Consider the following 14,313-nt stretch of genomic DNA (forward strand, 5'->3'; position numbering starts at 1 on the left):
ACAGCCACTGGGTTGTACCATACAACCCCTCTCAGAAATACAGCGCACACATAAATGTGGAAATATGCTCTTCCATCCAGACCTTCAAATATATTTTCAAGTACGTGTACAAAGGACATGATGCAGCCATTGTTCCAAGTGAACGAAGTCAGCAACACCAGCACCTACCACTGGGACGAGATTAAGACTTATATCGACACACGATATTTGGCATCGCCTGAAGCAATGTGGCGGCTGCGAAAATTTGAGATGTCTGCACCTTTCCAACAATCAGTTTACTTTGAGGATGGAACGGAGCAGCTTTCTGTGGAAAAAGCTCTGCATGATGGCACAAAACTTACGAAATGGTTCATTCTAAACCAAACTGATCCATCAGCACGTCAGTATTTATATTGTGAAATACCCTACCATTATGTCTGGACAAATAAGTTTTGGAAAACAAGAAAAAGAGATGCTGAAAAGATCCTTCCAAGAATGTACTCTGTCTCTCCACAAGATATGGAAAGATTTTCCCTGCGCCTACTCCTGATGCATATCAAGGGTAAGTCATATTCATCTAATTGTACGTTATTAGATCATCCTGACTTTTTATAATTTTTAATTATTTTCTTTATGTTGTTTACAGATGCTGCATCATTCGAAGATCTGAGAACAGTGGAAGGACACACATATGAACTTATATTCTGGCAGCAAAGGCCATGGGATTATTGCATGACGATTCAGAGTGGGACAAAACAATGGAAGAAGCATCTTTATTTAGAATCCCCGGTGAGCTTCGACAGCTATTTGCTGCAATCCTGAACCACGCCAACATCACAAGTGGACTTGATTTATACAACAAATATAAAAATAACATGATGGAAGACTTCCTCCTGACTCATAACGAATACATGGCCGAGCAGCAAACACTTGCCGATATCCAAGACCACTTACGACAGTTTGCTAAAGATTGCAAAAGTTGTGGACTACCTTCTCCATCAGATGCGTATAAAATCTGTGACATTGTTGATGTGGAAAGGGAGAAACAAGAATCTGAGCGACTGCAGTTTCTGATGAACCTAGAACAACGAGGCGCCTTTGAAACAATCATGAATGCAGTTAATAATCCAACCACATCACAAAAATGCTTTTTTCTATCTGGTGCAGGAGGTTGTGGAAAGACTTTCGTGTACAAGGCTTTGACATCTACTATACTTGGGAATGGTGGCATTGTAAAAACAGTTGCTCCTACCGGTTTGGCAGCTACATTACTAAAAGGTAATTGTACCTACCGGTTTGGCAGCTACATTACTAAAAGGTAATTTTAATTACGATTACAGAATACTGAAAAACGTAAATTTAAGATGTCTGTATTGAAGATTTTTTTTGTTTTACACAGGCGGTAAAACAGTCCACTACGGATTTGGAATTTCAATTCATTTGAATGAGAGAACTGTATCAAGTATTAAAGAAGGAACCTCAGTCTGCCGAGAGTTTCGGGATACTAAACTTATTATATGGGATGAAATTTCAATGTCTCACGTTCATCTTTTCAATACCGTTGATAGAAGCTTACGTATTCTCCTTCACAATGAAGAACCTTTTGGTGGGATCCCGATTGTTGTTGGAGGAGATTTTTGTCAGCAAGTCCCAGTTGTACTTCATGTAAATCGCGTTAGTATTGTAGAGGCGTGTGTCAAGAGCAGTCCAGTCTGGAAATCCTTCAAGGAACTGAAATTAATCAGGAACATGCGAGCCAATTCTGATGAGGTTGAATTTTGTGAGTGGCTGCTAACAGTTGGATCAGGAGTTGAAGATGGGAATCTGGTGGATTTTGTGAAGCTGAGCAAAGACATTCTGACTCATGACGTCGTGATGAGCATATTTGGGAATGACCTGAACTCTCTCACTCCTGCTGATCTTGCTTCCAGAGCAGAACTATACCCTAAAAACTGTGACACGCTGACAGTCAATGAACAAGTGTTGAACATGCTTAGAGGTCAGACTAAATCATACTTCAGTGTCGACAATATTTCATCCTGTGAGACAGAAGAAGAAAGAGCTCAGTACCCCATCGAATTTGTACATTCCCTAACTCCTATGGGCCTCCCTCCTCATATGCTGAACCTTAAGAAAGGCTGCTGTGTCATGCTACTCCGCAATCTAAATCCAAAGAAAGGACTGTGCAATGGTACTCGATTAATTGTAGAAACTCTTGGCACAAATCTCATCGACTGCAGTATTTTTTCTGGGGAGCATCATGGTCAAAAGGTTCTCATTCCAAGAATACCATTGGACACTAGCGAAAATTGCGATATCCCGTTTAAGTTAACAAGAAAACAATTCCCACTTCGTCTGGCTAATTCCATGACAATTACTAAATCGCAAGGACAAACATTCGATAAGATTGGCGTTCTCCTACCTGATCCTGTATTCACACATGGTCAATTATACACTGCATTCTCTAGAGTAACAAGTTGTAAAGGTCTTTCAGTTCAAATTATACCTGGTAGAAGTCAAGGAAAGATCTTTGAAAATTACGAAAATGGCTATACATTTAATTGTGTTTACAGAGAAATTTTAACTTAATTTGTGTTTCGTTATGAAATTTGTTTAGGTGCTGGAATGAATAAAAAATGCACATCTTACTGAATCCAGTTTGTTTTTGATTTTACACTGTGAATAAAATGTATCATTAGTATTATTCAGATTTTTAATGATTATTATTGTTATTAACTTAATTTTAATTTAATTTACCACCTGCGTAAGCGCTATTGAATGTTGTCATTATTTACTTTAGTTAATCACCAGCAGCGTTAATTAGATAGCAATGAGCGTGCCGAGCGTTAGCTGGCTGGAAACAGCTAGTATCTCTATTGACAGTAAAATAAAAAAGTTATGGTTCACCTGTAATTCATTAAACCACTTTGTATGGGGCTATAACATGGTGGTAAACCATACACTGGGCCTCCACCCTTGTTGTAGTAAGTGGCAAGCCAGGCACAGCTATAAAAAAGGCATTTACAGAACATTGAACTGGATACAAAAACAAACATTTGAGCAAACGCCTACCATTGTTTATTATGGGTAGTGGAAAAAACAAATGGCTTGATTCGGCGCTGCCGTAGGACGAAGAATGACGGATTCCAATCTAATAGTAAGTGGTTTATTTGCCAACGCGTTTCGAAGGATTTAGCTTTGCCATCAGGACAACCACGATGAAGATACATTCAGCATGAACAGGTATAAATAGACACAAACAGTTGAAAAAAATGCATGACTTTTTTCAAACCTTTGTGTTTATTTATACCAGTTCATGCTGAATGTATCTTTATCGTGGTTGTCCTGATGGCGAAGCTAAATGCTTCGAAACGCGTTGGCAAATAAACCACTTACTATTAGATTGCCATCCGTCATTCTTCCTACAGCAGCGCAGAATCAGCCTATTGTTTTTTTCCACTACCTATGCTCTATCTCCTTGTGGGTCTGCAACAGCCTCAAGTGCTTTCAGTGGTTGTGTGTACACAACCCTAACCGGAGCGCAATTGTGCTATGTCCTCCATGCCTGCTTTCCCAGATAAGACGCTATTCGCGCTTTGTTTCCTTCCAGTCTTTCTCTCTTGTTACTATTGTCTATTAGGCATTGTTAACATCACTTGCCCTACATTTAGGATTTATGTTGGGAAAGCTCCCTACAATAAACGTCTCCATAGGTTACTATTGCCAGAAGTCTGATCTACTACTCTATTCCATATTTTTTTTTCTTTTAGTAGACTGACATATACTGGCTGTATGGAAGCTAAATGTATACTCTTTTGACTCTTTTGGCCTATAACTGGCCGGTATACATCAGTTTACCACAAAAAAAGGTATGGAATACATTAGTAGTCTGCCATTTTCCAGTAATCAAAAGTATAAATTAAACACATTCATTTGTTTTGTTTATTAAACTATGGATCACAGTCATTGGCTTGATGGATACATGATGAGATTTGGAATAGTTGTTCATGTCATGTTTATTAATGATGCCTTTACAGTCTATGGGTGACAGATTAGACGTATGCCAAGCAGTGTCAGCTCTCACCAATAGGGCCTGTTCACACTTAGCGTTTTTGACACATTTTTTCTTTGTTTTTTTGTGTATATAATTATGCAGTGTTTTACAGTAATAAATTTGTAAAATCTCATTCACATCGTATTTTTTCCTCCTGCGTTTTTTTAAATTGTGGTGTTTGTTTTTAAAACCTTAGCATGTAATTTCTTTAAATATTTTGGCTGCGTTTTTTAGCCATTCAATTGAATGCATAAAAATCACATCAAAAACTGCATGAAAAATACATTAAATATGCATGTAATGTATGCAGTATTTTGTCCTGCCAACACTCCCATGTTTTTCATATGTAAAAAAAAATTTCTGCAAAAAAAAAAAGCACTGTGTAAACATGCCCATGTAACGGCATCCATTCAATGTACATGTCATGAAAAGCTATTGATGTTTCCATTAAACAGATTCCATATCACAAGGCATGCTCAATAGTTTATCTACCTGAATATGAAAACATTTTCTAAGAAAAATGGGCTTCAACACACTTATTCCACTTCACCTCCAGTGATCGGATGCCCACAGTATACAAGGAGACTTCTTGCTGTAGCAAGAAACCTGTTAGAAAATTTTTGCCCACACAAAAATTTTGAAATAGAAAGTAATCACTGGGAGACTGGTCTGAACTGTAGAGTGGATGGTTAAGCTCCCTGATAGCTTAAGATTTTCGAGACTTGTGAGCTGGTGCATTGTCATGAAGCAGCAACACACCCCAGCTGACAACTTCCCACAGCATTTCTCTTTGATTGCCTTACCTTTGTTGTTGAAGCATAGGTGTCTCCAGTAATTGTTGTCTTGCATTGCATGAATAATAGTAATATGACGCCTTATGTGTCCCAAAAAAACATTTGCAGTGATCTTTTCAGCTAATAGCTGAACACAAAATTTATTTGAAGTTGGTGACCCCATGTGCTTCCATTGCATGGACTCTTGTTGTGTCTCAAGATCATGGTGGTGGACCCTTGTTTCATCACCCCTAATAATGATGTGTTTTTTGTTCAGGCGTCAAGATTCAAGGCACCCACCAGGAACTGACATTTGGCATAATCAAAACATCATGAGTGATACTGGAAACTGTACCAACTGAAATTCTTAATTCATGAACCATAACACTGACTTTGACCCAACAATCTTCCAAAATAATGGCCTTCACTTTATGGCACAATTCCTCTGATTATGCTTCAATAAGTCTCCTTGAATGGTGGGCATCTTCAGTTGATTCACTACTCCATTTAAGTTTCTTGGCCCCCAAATGTTTTGGGTAGTAGGAAGGTGCATCATCACCATACGCAGCAATCATCCTTTCATGGATTTCCATAGGCTTCTTTTCCTCTTAAGGTATTTAATCACAGAACAAAGCTCCAAATCCCTAACTTTCTTTGTAGAGCCGCACTGTACTGCACTTGCCATCCTGTCACTTCCAATGCTTTCATCAGACTGAATTTCTACTGTGTCTGTTGCATGTCCATACATGTCTCAACATGCACAGAAAAGGTCAGCCCTGACTGAACATGCTGGGGTAGATAGCTACTTGAACACCCCTAGTACTATATGGATAACAGATGGCCCTTCTATGCCTCATTCATAGCCTGTGTAATGTGTGCATCTAAAGCTTTTCCCCGCATACACCTTAAATGGGGGCCTAAAACACTGACTGCACCAAGTCTTGCCAGCTTGTAAACCACATGGGAGTCAAGTTTGGATAGAGGCTGCTTTGCTTCCAGCACCCTCATATCATCAGTGTCCTTATACAAAGTGTATTTCCATTACATTTGTATGTTGAGGACCCATTGTTGTGTATACTGACAGTGATTAGTAAAGCAATTGATTCCCCAGGTCCTACTTTTCTCTATTACACAAACAGGACATCGTGAGACAAAAGTATTAAGTCTTACACCGACTTGGATGAAATATGCAGTGTTGTGATAAAAGTGAAAAATGCATTTGAACATGTCATTACTCTTGTATCTCTACGATATAGTCCTCAAGGCTAGAATAACAGCTATAAATTAAGCGGCGTTCTAAAAGGCTAAATGCTTTTTTACATGCCTCAGGCAGAGTGTATTACTCTTGGCTGTCTATTTTAAGTTTTCAAAAAGGAGAGCAAAAAAGGCCGGCACATGAAGAAAATTCTTAGAGAAGCCACTGGCACATCTGAAATCAATTTTCGTGTCTCTCTGATATGCTTAATGTGCAAAACTGTCACATATGGTTTCTGGAGGTGACTGTGTATGCGCCAAATATCAGGCCCTTTTCACATCTCTTTCTTTGCTTGCTTCTAACATGCTGTATACACTAAATGTGATGATAGGGGTCCATCAGTTAGAGGCCAAAAGACCGCCCTTTTGGTCTCCCTTTGACCGGTGTATGACATGGCATAACAGCATAGTAGACTGGGCTTTTCGACCAACTGTATGTAATAAAAATAATGTATATTGGGCACTCTGCATTTTATGTACCATGGTAAGTGTAATCCTGTGGGTGCTAGATGCCACTGGTTGGCTTTCAGTCACAGGCATTCATTAAATATATGTGCCATGAGATTTTCATGACATATCTGTTAAAGAATAGTATAATAGCTTATGCGTTTCAGATGCCTGTGCCATTGCCATATATACCCCTAGAAATTGATTTTCTTATGTCAATACTGTATATCAAATGGATACTATTATAGGCTGCTGGGGACAAATGCCACTATCAGGCATCTGTTAACGTTTCTTTTAATGTATACGTTAGGCACTTTTCCTGACATATGCACTAAAGATAAAAATCGAGATGTGAACGAGACCTTACCCAAGCAGGGAAAATTCTCGTGGTTGGAATATCCTCAGTATAAATTGAGTGGCACTGAGAATTTGACATCCACGTCCTGTTATTTGCATTACAGATGTTACTGACGATTTCACATATTGCAATGCAAAGTGAATCTTTAGCAATTCCCCAGTGGAATCCTCACAATTTGGTGTGAATTATGCAGCTGTGGCGTTCGTACAGATTTGGGGGTGTGGGCGTACCCTAAAACTACCACATAGTGGAATCAGAAAAGAGTTACTATTTGTTGGTCCTTCCACCAGGATCCTACTTGTGCCATGTGTAATATGCTGTCCATCGGCTATTAAAATGTGGTAATAAGTGCTCTAGAGACTACATAGCTGGCCTAGGTGGCAGGTATGCAAGCATTTTATGCATCATGGAGGCCCTGACTTTGTGTCACATTTACGAGGACCTTTCAGCTCTTCCGATAAGTCTTGTTCAGGAAATGTTAGAAACCAACCCAGTTTCATAATGATGCCAGGGAAAAAGCCACCAGGTGGTGAGTCTCCCTATAAAAAAGCTACACCAACTACAAGAAACATAGCAGCACCAGAAAATAAAGGAGTACTAGGTGAAATTAGTTTTTTAAAAAAGGTGATCAATTTTATTCAAGTAGAAAAAACATATATCTAAAAGACATAGTAACAAAGTGACCATAGTGCACCAACAACATACAGGCAGAGGTAGGGACAACCCCTCTGAAAACCTAACCCCATCAAGTGTAGGAAGCCCAGGCTAAGTGACCCATACTTATAAAGCGTACTACCAATAATAAGGTGAAGGATCAACCAAAGACACCAGTAACAGGGCTTACCAGGGTATGGAGGTATCAGAGAGGGGATCCCGAGGCCAGATGTCCTCCCCAGTTCAGGAAATGACAGATCTGGAGCTCCCTTTCTTAGAGTTGTATAGTTCTTCTGTAATTCCACCTAGAAATTTACCAATAAATTGTGAACTGGTTGCACAAGGAAGCAAAACAAAAGAAAAATTGCGTCTTCATCTTTTTATTATTATTATTATTATTATTATTATTATTATTATTATTTTTTTTCAAGTAAAATTCAGGCTCAGACGTTCTTGATCTCCAGTATGGCTGGATACTGATCTCGTGCTTTAGAAATGCTTTTGAATGACAGCTAGTGGTACGATGGTGTAGAACAACCCTAAAAAAGTTCTTCAAGCTTAATTGCTACCTCTACAATATTGGCCTTCATACTTTACTAGCTGGAGCTTGCCACATGTTAGGAGCTGAAGCAGTGCACGGCCCAGATATAGGCTTCTATGGTTGATATATGCTAAGGTTTCTGGCAGTTTAATTAAATAGAGTCATACATGTACCCAAACCTAAGGCTTCTCCAAATAAATAGTATCCATCTAAACCACATTACTGTACACTGAAATTCACAACTTTATAAACTGTAAAACAAAATCATCATCATATTACCGGTAAGCAGCAACTTGTAGTTATGTAGTATGCATCCGAAAGTATATACACTCATAAGGCTAATGCTGACATATTGTGACTTAGGACATTTGTTCATGTTGCAGACTTTAGACCTCTGATTTTAGCAATCAACCGTAGCATGAAAAGGGGGAAGTGCCGGTAGCCACCAGATATGCTTGTAAATAGAATACATTTTCCAAAAAATGCAGCGTACAAGCCAGTTCTGTCTAAACGGAAAGTTCCATTTCATGTGGAAACAGCAGTGAAACCACCCTTAATAACTTCATAAGGCTTCATTTATAGAACAAGGGGAAATCTTTGTCAGCGTTGCTGGTTTAAGTGGCTCATTTTCAATTCACTTAGTGCTCTTTGGATGCCAGCACCGAATCACCAGATTTAAGTAACTAACAGACCAATATGAAAAGAAAGTGGCAAAAAATGGGCAGGAAGTCAAGTGGTACTGTTAAGGATACAGTTATGATACTTTGTCTTCTATAATGCTGTATATAAGCCCCCGATCCAACCTGAAAGATAAGAAAAATAAGTTTTATTATACTTACCTGGGGGGCGGTCCGGTCCGATGGGTGTCGCAGGTCCAGGTCCGGTGCCTCCCATCTTCTTGCGATGCCGCCCTCCTGCTTGCTTCCTCGCTCCTGACATCGCGCTCCTGCACAGGCGTACTTATCTGCCCTGTTGAGGGCAGAGCAAACTACTGCAGTGCGCAGGCGCTGGGAAAGGTCAGAGGCCCAGCGCCTGCGCACTGCAGTAAATTGCTGTGCCCTCAACAGGGCAGAGAACTACACCTGCGCAGAAGTGTGATACTGGGAGCGATGAAGCAAGCATGAGGATGGCATCGCAAGAAGATGGGAGGCGCCGGACCCGGACATGCAACACCCATCGGACTGGACCACATCAGACCGCCCCCTCCCCCTTCCCAGATGAGTATAATAAAACTTATTTTTCTTATCTTGCAGGTCAGACCGGTGGCTTATCTACAGCATTATAGAATCTTATAGCGGCCATAAAGAGGTGACAGGTGCACTTTAAAGTGTACTAACTTAAAATGACAATGTCAGGTTTACCACACTGATATTTTTGTTCACATTTGTGGCTTTAAAAATCAGAAAACAGCTAGAGATGCCAGTCGATCTTTTGTCATTAGTATATTGGCTCTCTGACTGAGAACTCCACCAACCAGCCTGTGGCGGTTTTAATTACGGCAGGGATCTACCTACCCATAAATGCAGGCTTCAGCCTAAGAGAGGATTCACTTTAGATAGGTTCCCAGCAACTGGAGATCGCCATGTCGTTGGTTGCTGGGCACACATGAATTGGCCAAATTAAGTGCTAAGCATCTCCATTTTTTCTTATTATTTAGATAAGTAATGCAATTCATATTTCATATATTTCATATTTACATCCTATGGCTTACAGAGTGCATCTTATTTGTTAGACCAGGGTCAAATATATCATTGGTGCAACCTGTTAATCCGCACAGGGGCACAATACATAAATGGGCCCACTTGCACTTTCAAAACAGCAAAGAGCTTCCGTCATGGACACATTATTGGACTAAGAGCCCACTAACATTATTGGGCTTCAAAGGGCCCTTGTGCGAGAACATACTGTCAGTGTGTCAGTGTCCAACCTTGCCTCAGACATACTGTCCTTTTTTCTTTGGTGTAAACTTCAGACTGCCTTTGTGCCTTCTGTTTATTACAAAAGCAACAATTTTCAGCCGGATCCATTATACGACATATAACACTTTACGTCTAATGGACGATATTGAAAGTAATGGTTCCTTCAAGGTTCCCATTATTTTGATGGCAGACATGATTGCATGCAGCACTTCTCTGTCATATCTGTGGAAACTGCAGGTCGAAGGTTTCTGACTACAGTGTGGACAGGACCCTTCATGATATGACATTACTGGTTATAGTGGTTGTAGCATCGGCTTAACCTCTTCATGTACCACTGTCACTGAAAACCAGGCAAAGGTTCCTCAAAAGTCATTTTCTTGTTGTAGACATGGATTTTTTTTCTAGTAGTCGTATATGAAACAACTGTTCTCGTCACATTATTCCTGAGAACTTTAAGTATCCATTGGACTGAATAGTGGTGTATTAAACCAGCTTGTCGTCAGGATTACTGGAATGGAAAGAAGATTATGTTGCTTACTTTCCAGGATTACCTGTGTCATGCATACTGCAGGGCCGAAGATCTTCTAGGTCTTGGAGGACGTCTCAAGCATTTACATTCAGATATTTCTGCTATTCTTCTGTCTAGAATTCAGAACAAGTTCAGTATAAAGCTAGCCAACTCCGTGCCTAATAGTAGTATGTGGTAGTACAGTATTTTTCCAGAACATCAGAAAGCAAGATTGGCGCTGAGGCTTTATCCAACAGGGTGTATCAAGTATGAATTATATCTTAAAGGTGAACCTGTCACAAGGTTTTTGCTACCCCATCTGAAAGCAGCATGAATAAGGGTCAGAGACTCGGATGACAATGATGTATCATTATTGACCTTCTTGCTGTCATTTTGATCACTGTTTTATCTGCTTCAGATCTACCAGTTATTGGAGAGCTGAGCTGTGTAAAACCCCACCCACACCACTGATTGGCAGCCTTCTGCCTATGCATAGTATACACAGAAATCTGCCAATCAGTGGTGGGCATGGGGTTACACAGAGCTAGTGAATATGAAGGACTGCCTTCAGCAGGTTTACTAGTCCTCTAATGATAATCTCCTGCTGATACAACAGTGATTTTATCAAAACTCTAATAAGCAGCCCAGTAAGTGATACATCATTGGAGTCAGGGTCTCTGTCTCTGCATTATTCTGCTTTCATATTAAGTTGCAAAACCTACAAGTATCGGTTTTATTTATATTTCCATGGAAAAATAGTTATTGTGCCATTTGATATAACGTGCAAACTGTATCACATCGGAAGTCAGAGCTCCAGTTCCTTAGTAAAATCACAGAATGAATAGCAGATACTTAATTGCGTGAACCCACCTGAATTTCTGACATTTACACCTTCTTATGAAGTTGAAGAATAGGTGTAAGAAGTCACACTTTCTCCTATGTCTGGGAGTGAGACGCGCAGTCATGCCTGAATTGTCAGATTTTAGAAATCTACCATAAACTAGCCGCATTTCTAATTACTTAAACACTTAGGAATTTACTTAATGTTCCATCAAAGTGCTATATGAAGGACCTCTCAACAACATGTGTCACAGACACTTCACTTATAAGGTGTTGAATATGTGAGAGCGATGACTAATCTTTTACTAACTGGCGTTGAAATATTTTATTGGACGTATTGGAAAAGTAAGTCATCTTTGCCCAATACATATGTACCGTACATATTCATATATATGGACAGAGATCTCTAATAAAATGGTGCAAAAGTGGAGATTCATTTTAGCCAACAACATGCATATGGAAAGGAGCTCCTACACTGCTTAGAAATGCAATAATGGAATTATTAATATACTGTACATGTACTATTATAATTGTTTTTAGTATTTTCAGTGTAATTATCATCGGGATTCTCGCAATGAGCCATAGTGGACATCCTCTCACAAAGATCTGTTCTTTCTCCAACAGACCTGTCCCGTCCATGTAGTAAATGGAGGGCCATTCATTTACAAGGACAGCCAGTAATACTACCAATCAGTGTACAAAGCAGAAGATGGGCACAGCAAGTGGTTTTGATGATGTTGTGCATTATAATGATTTTATGGGGTGCCTTTGCGGGGGGGGGGGGGATTAGGCAAATTCCGGGCACAATGTACTTGAAACTGGCGGTCTCATATGCACATACCCTAAGGCATCATGCACACGTAAATATTTTTGATCAGTTTTTCAACAGTATTTGTATACCGAAACCAGAAATGTCTCCAAAACACAGAGAAGGTGTCATATAATTGTATCTGTCAATTAGTTTTCCTCTGGAACAGAGGTCAGACATTTTCTGTAGTTCTTGACCAAGTTTGAACACACTGCAGTCGGGATTGCGGGCCACTCCTCCATACAGATCTTCACCAGATCTTTCAGGTTTGGGGCTGCTGCTGGATCAACATTGAGTTTCAGCTCACTCCAAAGATTGGGTTCAGGTCTGGAGGCTGGCTAAGTGGCTAAGCCACTCCAGGACCTTGAAATGCTTCTTACAGAGCCACTCTTTAGTTTCCCTGGCTGTGTTTTTCAGGTCATTGTCATGCTGGAAGTCCCAGCCACGACCCATCTTCAATGTTCTTATTGAGGGAAGGAGGTTGTTGGCCAAAAGCTCGCGATACAGAAAATCATCCCCAAAGTATGATGTTTCCCCCACCATGCTTCACGGTTGGGATGGTGTTCTTGGGATGGAGTTGATACCATAAAGTTCTATTTTGGTCTCATCTGACCACATGATCTTCTCCCATGCCTCCTCTGGATTATCCAGATGGTCATTGGTGAACTTCAAACAGGCCTAGACATGTGCTGGCGGGAGCATGGGGACCTTGCATGCACTGCAAGATTTTAATCCATCACGGCGTAGTGTGTTACTAAAGGTAATGTTTGAGACTGTGGCCCAACTCTCTTCAGGTCATTGACCAGATCCTCCCATGTAGTTCTGAGCTGATTCCTTACCTTTCTCAAAATCATCCTTATCCCACAAGGTGAGATCCTGCATGGAGCACCAGACTGAGGAAGATTGACAGACTTCTTATGTTTCCTCCATTTTCTAATAATTGTGCCAACAAATGTTGCCTTCTCACCAAACCGCTTTCTTTTTGTCCTGTAGCCCATCCCAGCCTTGTGCAGGTCTACAATTTTGTATCTGGTGTACTTTGACAGCTCTTTGGTCTTGGCCATGGTGGAGAGGTTGGAGTGTGATTGATTGAGTGTGTGGACACATGTCTTTTATTGAAGTAACAAATTTAAGCAGGTTCATGTAATACAGGTTATGGGTTCAGAGTAGGAGGGCTTCTTAAAGAAAAACTAACAGGTCTGTGAGAGACACAATTCTTGCTGGTTGGTAGGTGATCAAATGCTTATTTAATGCAATAAAATGTATTTGAATTATTTAAAAATCATACAATGAGATTCTCTGTTTTTTAATTTCAGAATCTGTCTCTCACAGTTGAAGTGTACCTACAATAAAAATTACAGACCTCTCTATTCTTTGTAGGTGGGAAAATTTGCAAAATCTGCAGTGTATTTTTCCTACTGTATATATATACCATATATACTTGAGTATAATCCGAGTTTTTCAGCCCATTTTTTGTGCTGAGAAAGCCCTCCCTCGGCTTATAATCGAGTGAGGGTCCCAGAGGACAGAGGGAGCGGCAGCAGCGGAGCGGTGGGTCGCAGGAGGCAGGATCCAGCTGCTGCGGCTAAAGCCTGTGCCTGCTGCTAAAGACAAATGAATATTCCCAGTGAATATTCATTTCTCTGTAATAGCGAGCACATTAGTCACCACCGCCGGCATAGTGCAACCGCCAGGCGATCATGTGTGACCGCTACTTAAGGGAATGAATATTCACTGCCCTCCACGCCCATAGGTAAGTAGAATGGTTTATTTATTTTTTTTATATTTTTCTGATGGGGCCATGCACACAAGGATAGGGAGGAGGAGCTATGCATTCTAGGATAGGGATGAAAAGCTATGCAGACCAGAATAGGGATGAGGAGCCATGCATACCAGGATAGAGAGGAGGAGGCCATGCAGACCAGGATGGGTATGAGGAGCCATGTATGCAAGTATGGGGATGAGGAGATCATGCATACCAGATTAAGTATGAGGAGACCATGCATACCAGGAGAGGGATGAAGAGCCATGCAGACCAGGATGGGGATGAAGAGCCATGCAGACCAGAATGGGGATGAAGAGCCATGCATTCAAGGATAGGGAGGAGTCATGCATACCAGGATAGGGATGAGAGGGCCATGCATACCACGATAGGGATGAGGGGAGCATGCATACCAG

At 40.5% G+C, this 14,313-nt stretch overlaps 1 protein-coding gene across 1 annotated transcript in view; it reads left to right on the plus strand.

The window, feature by feature from the left end:
- PDLIM4 (PDZ and LIM domain 4) overlaps nucleotides 1-14,313 on the plus strand; it is a 213,415-nt gene that overhangs the window by 99,544 nt on the left and 99,558 nt on the right. The window lies entirely within an intron of this gene.

Source organism: Dendrobates tinctorius, unplaced genomic scaffold (assembly GCF_039654945.1).
Source record: "Dendrobates tinctorius isolate UK_male_01 unplaced genomic scaffold, ASM3965494v1 ptg000001l, whole genome shotgun sequence".
NCBI lineage: Eukaryota > Metazoa > Chordata > Amphibia > Anura > Dendrobatidae > Dendrobates > Dendrobates tinctorius.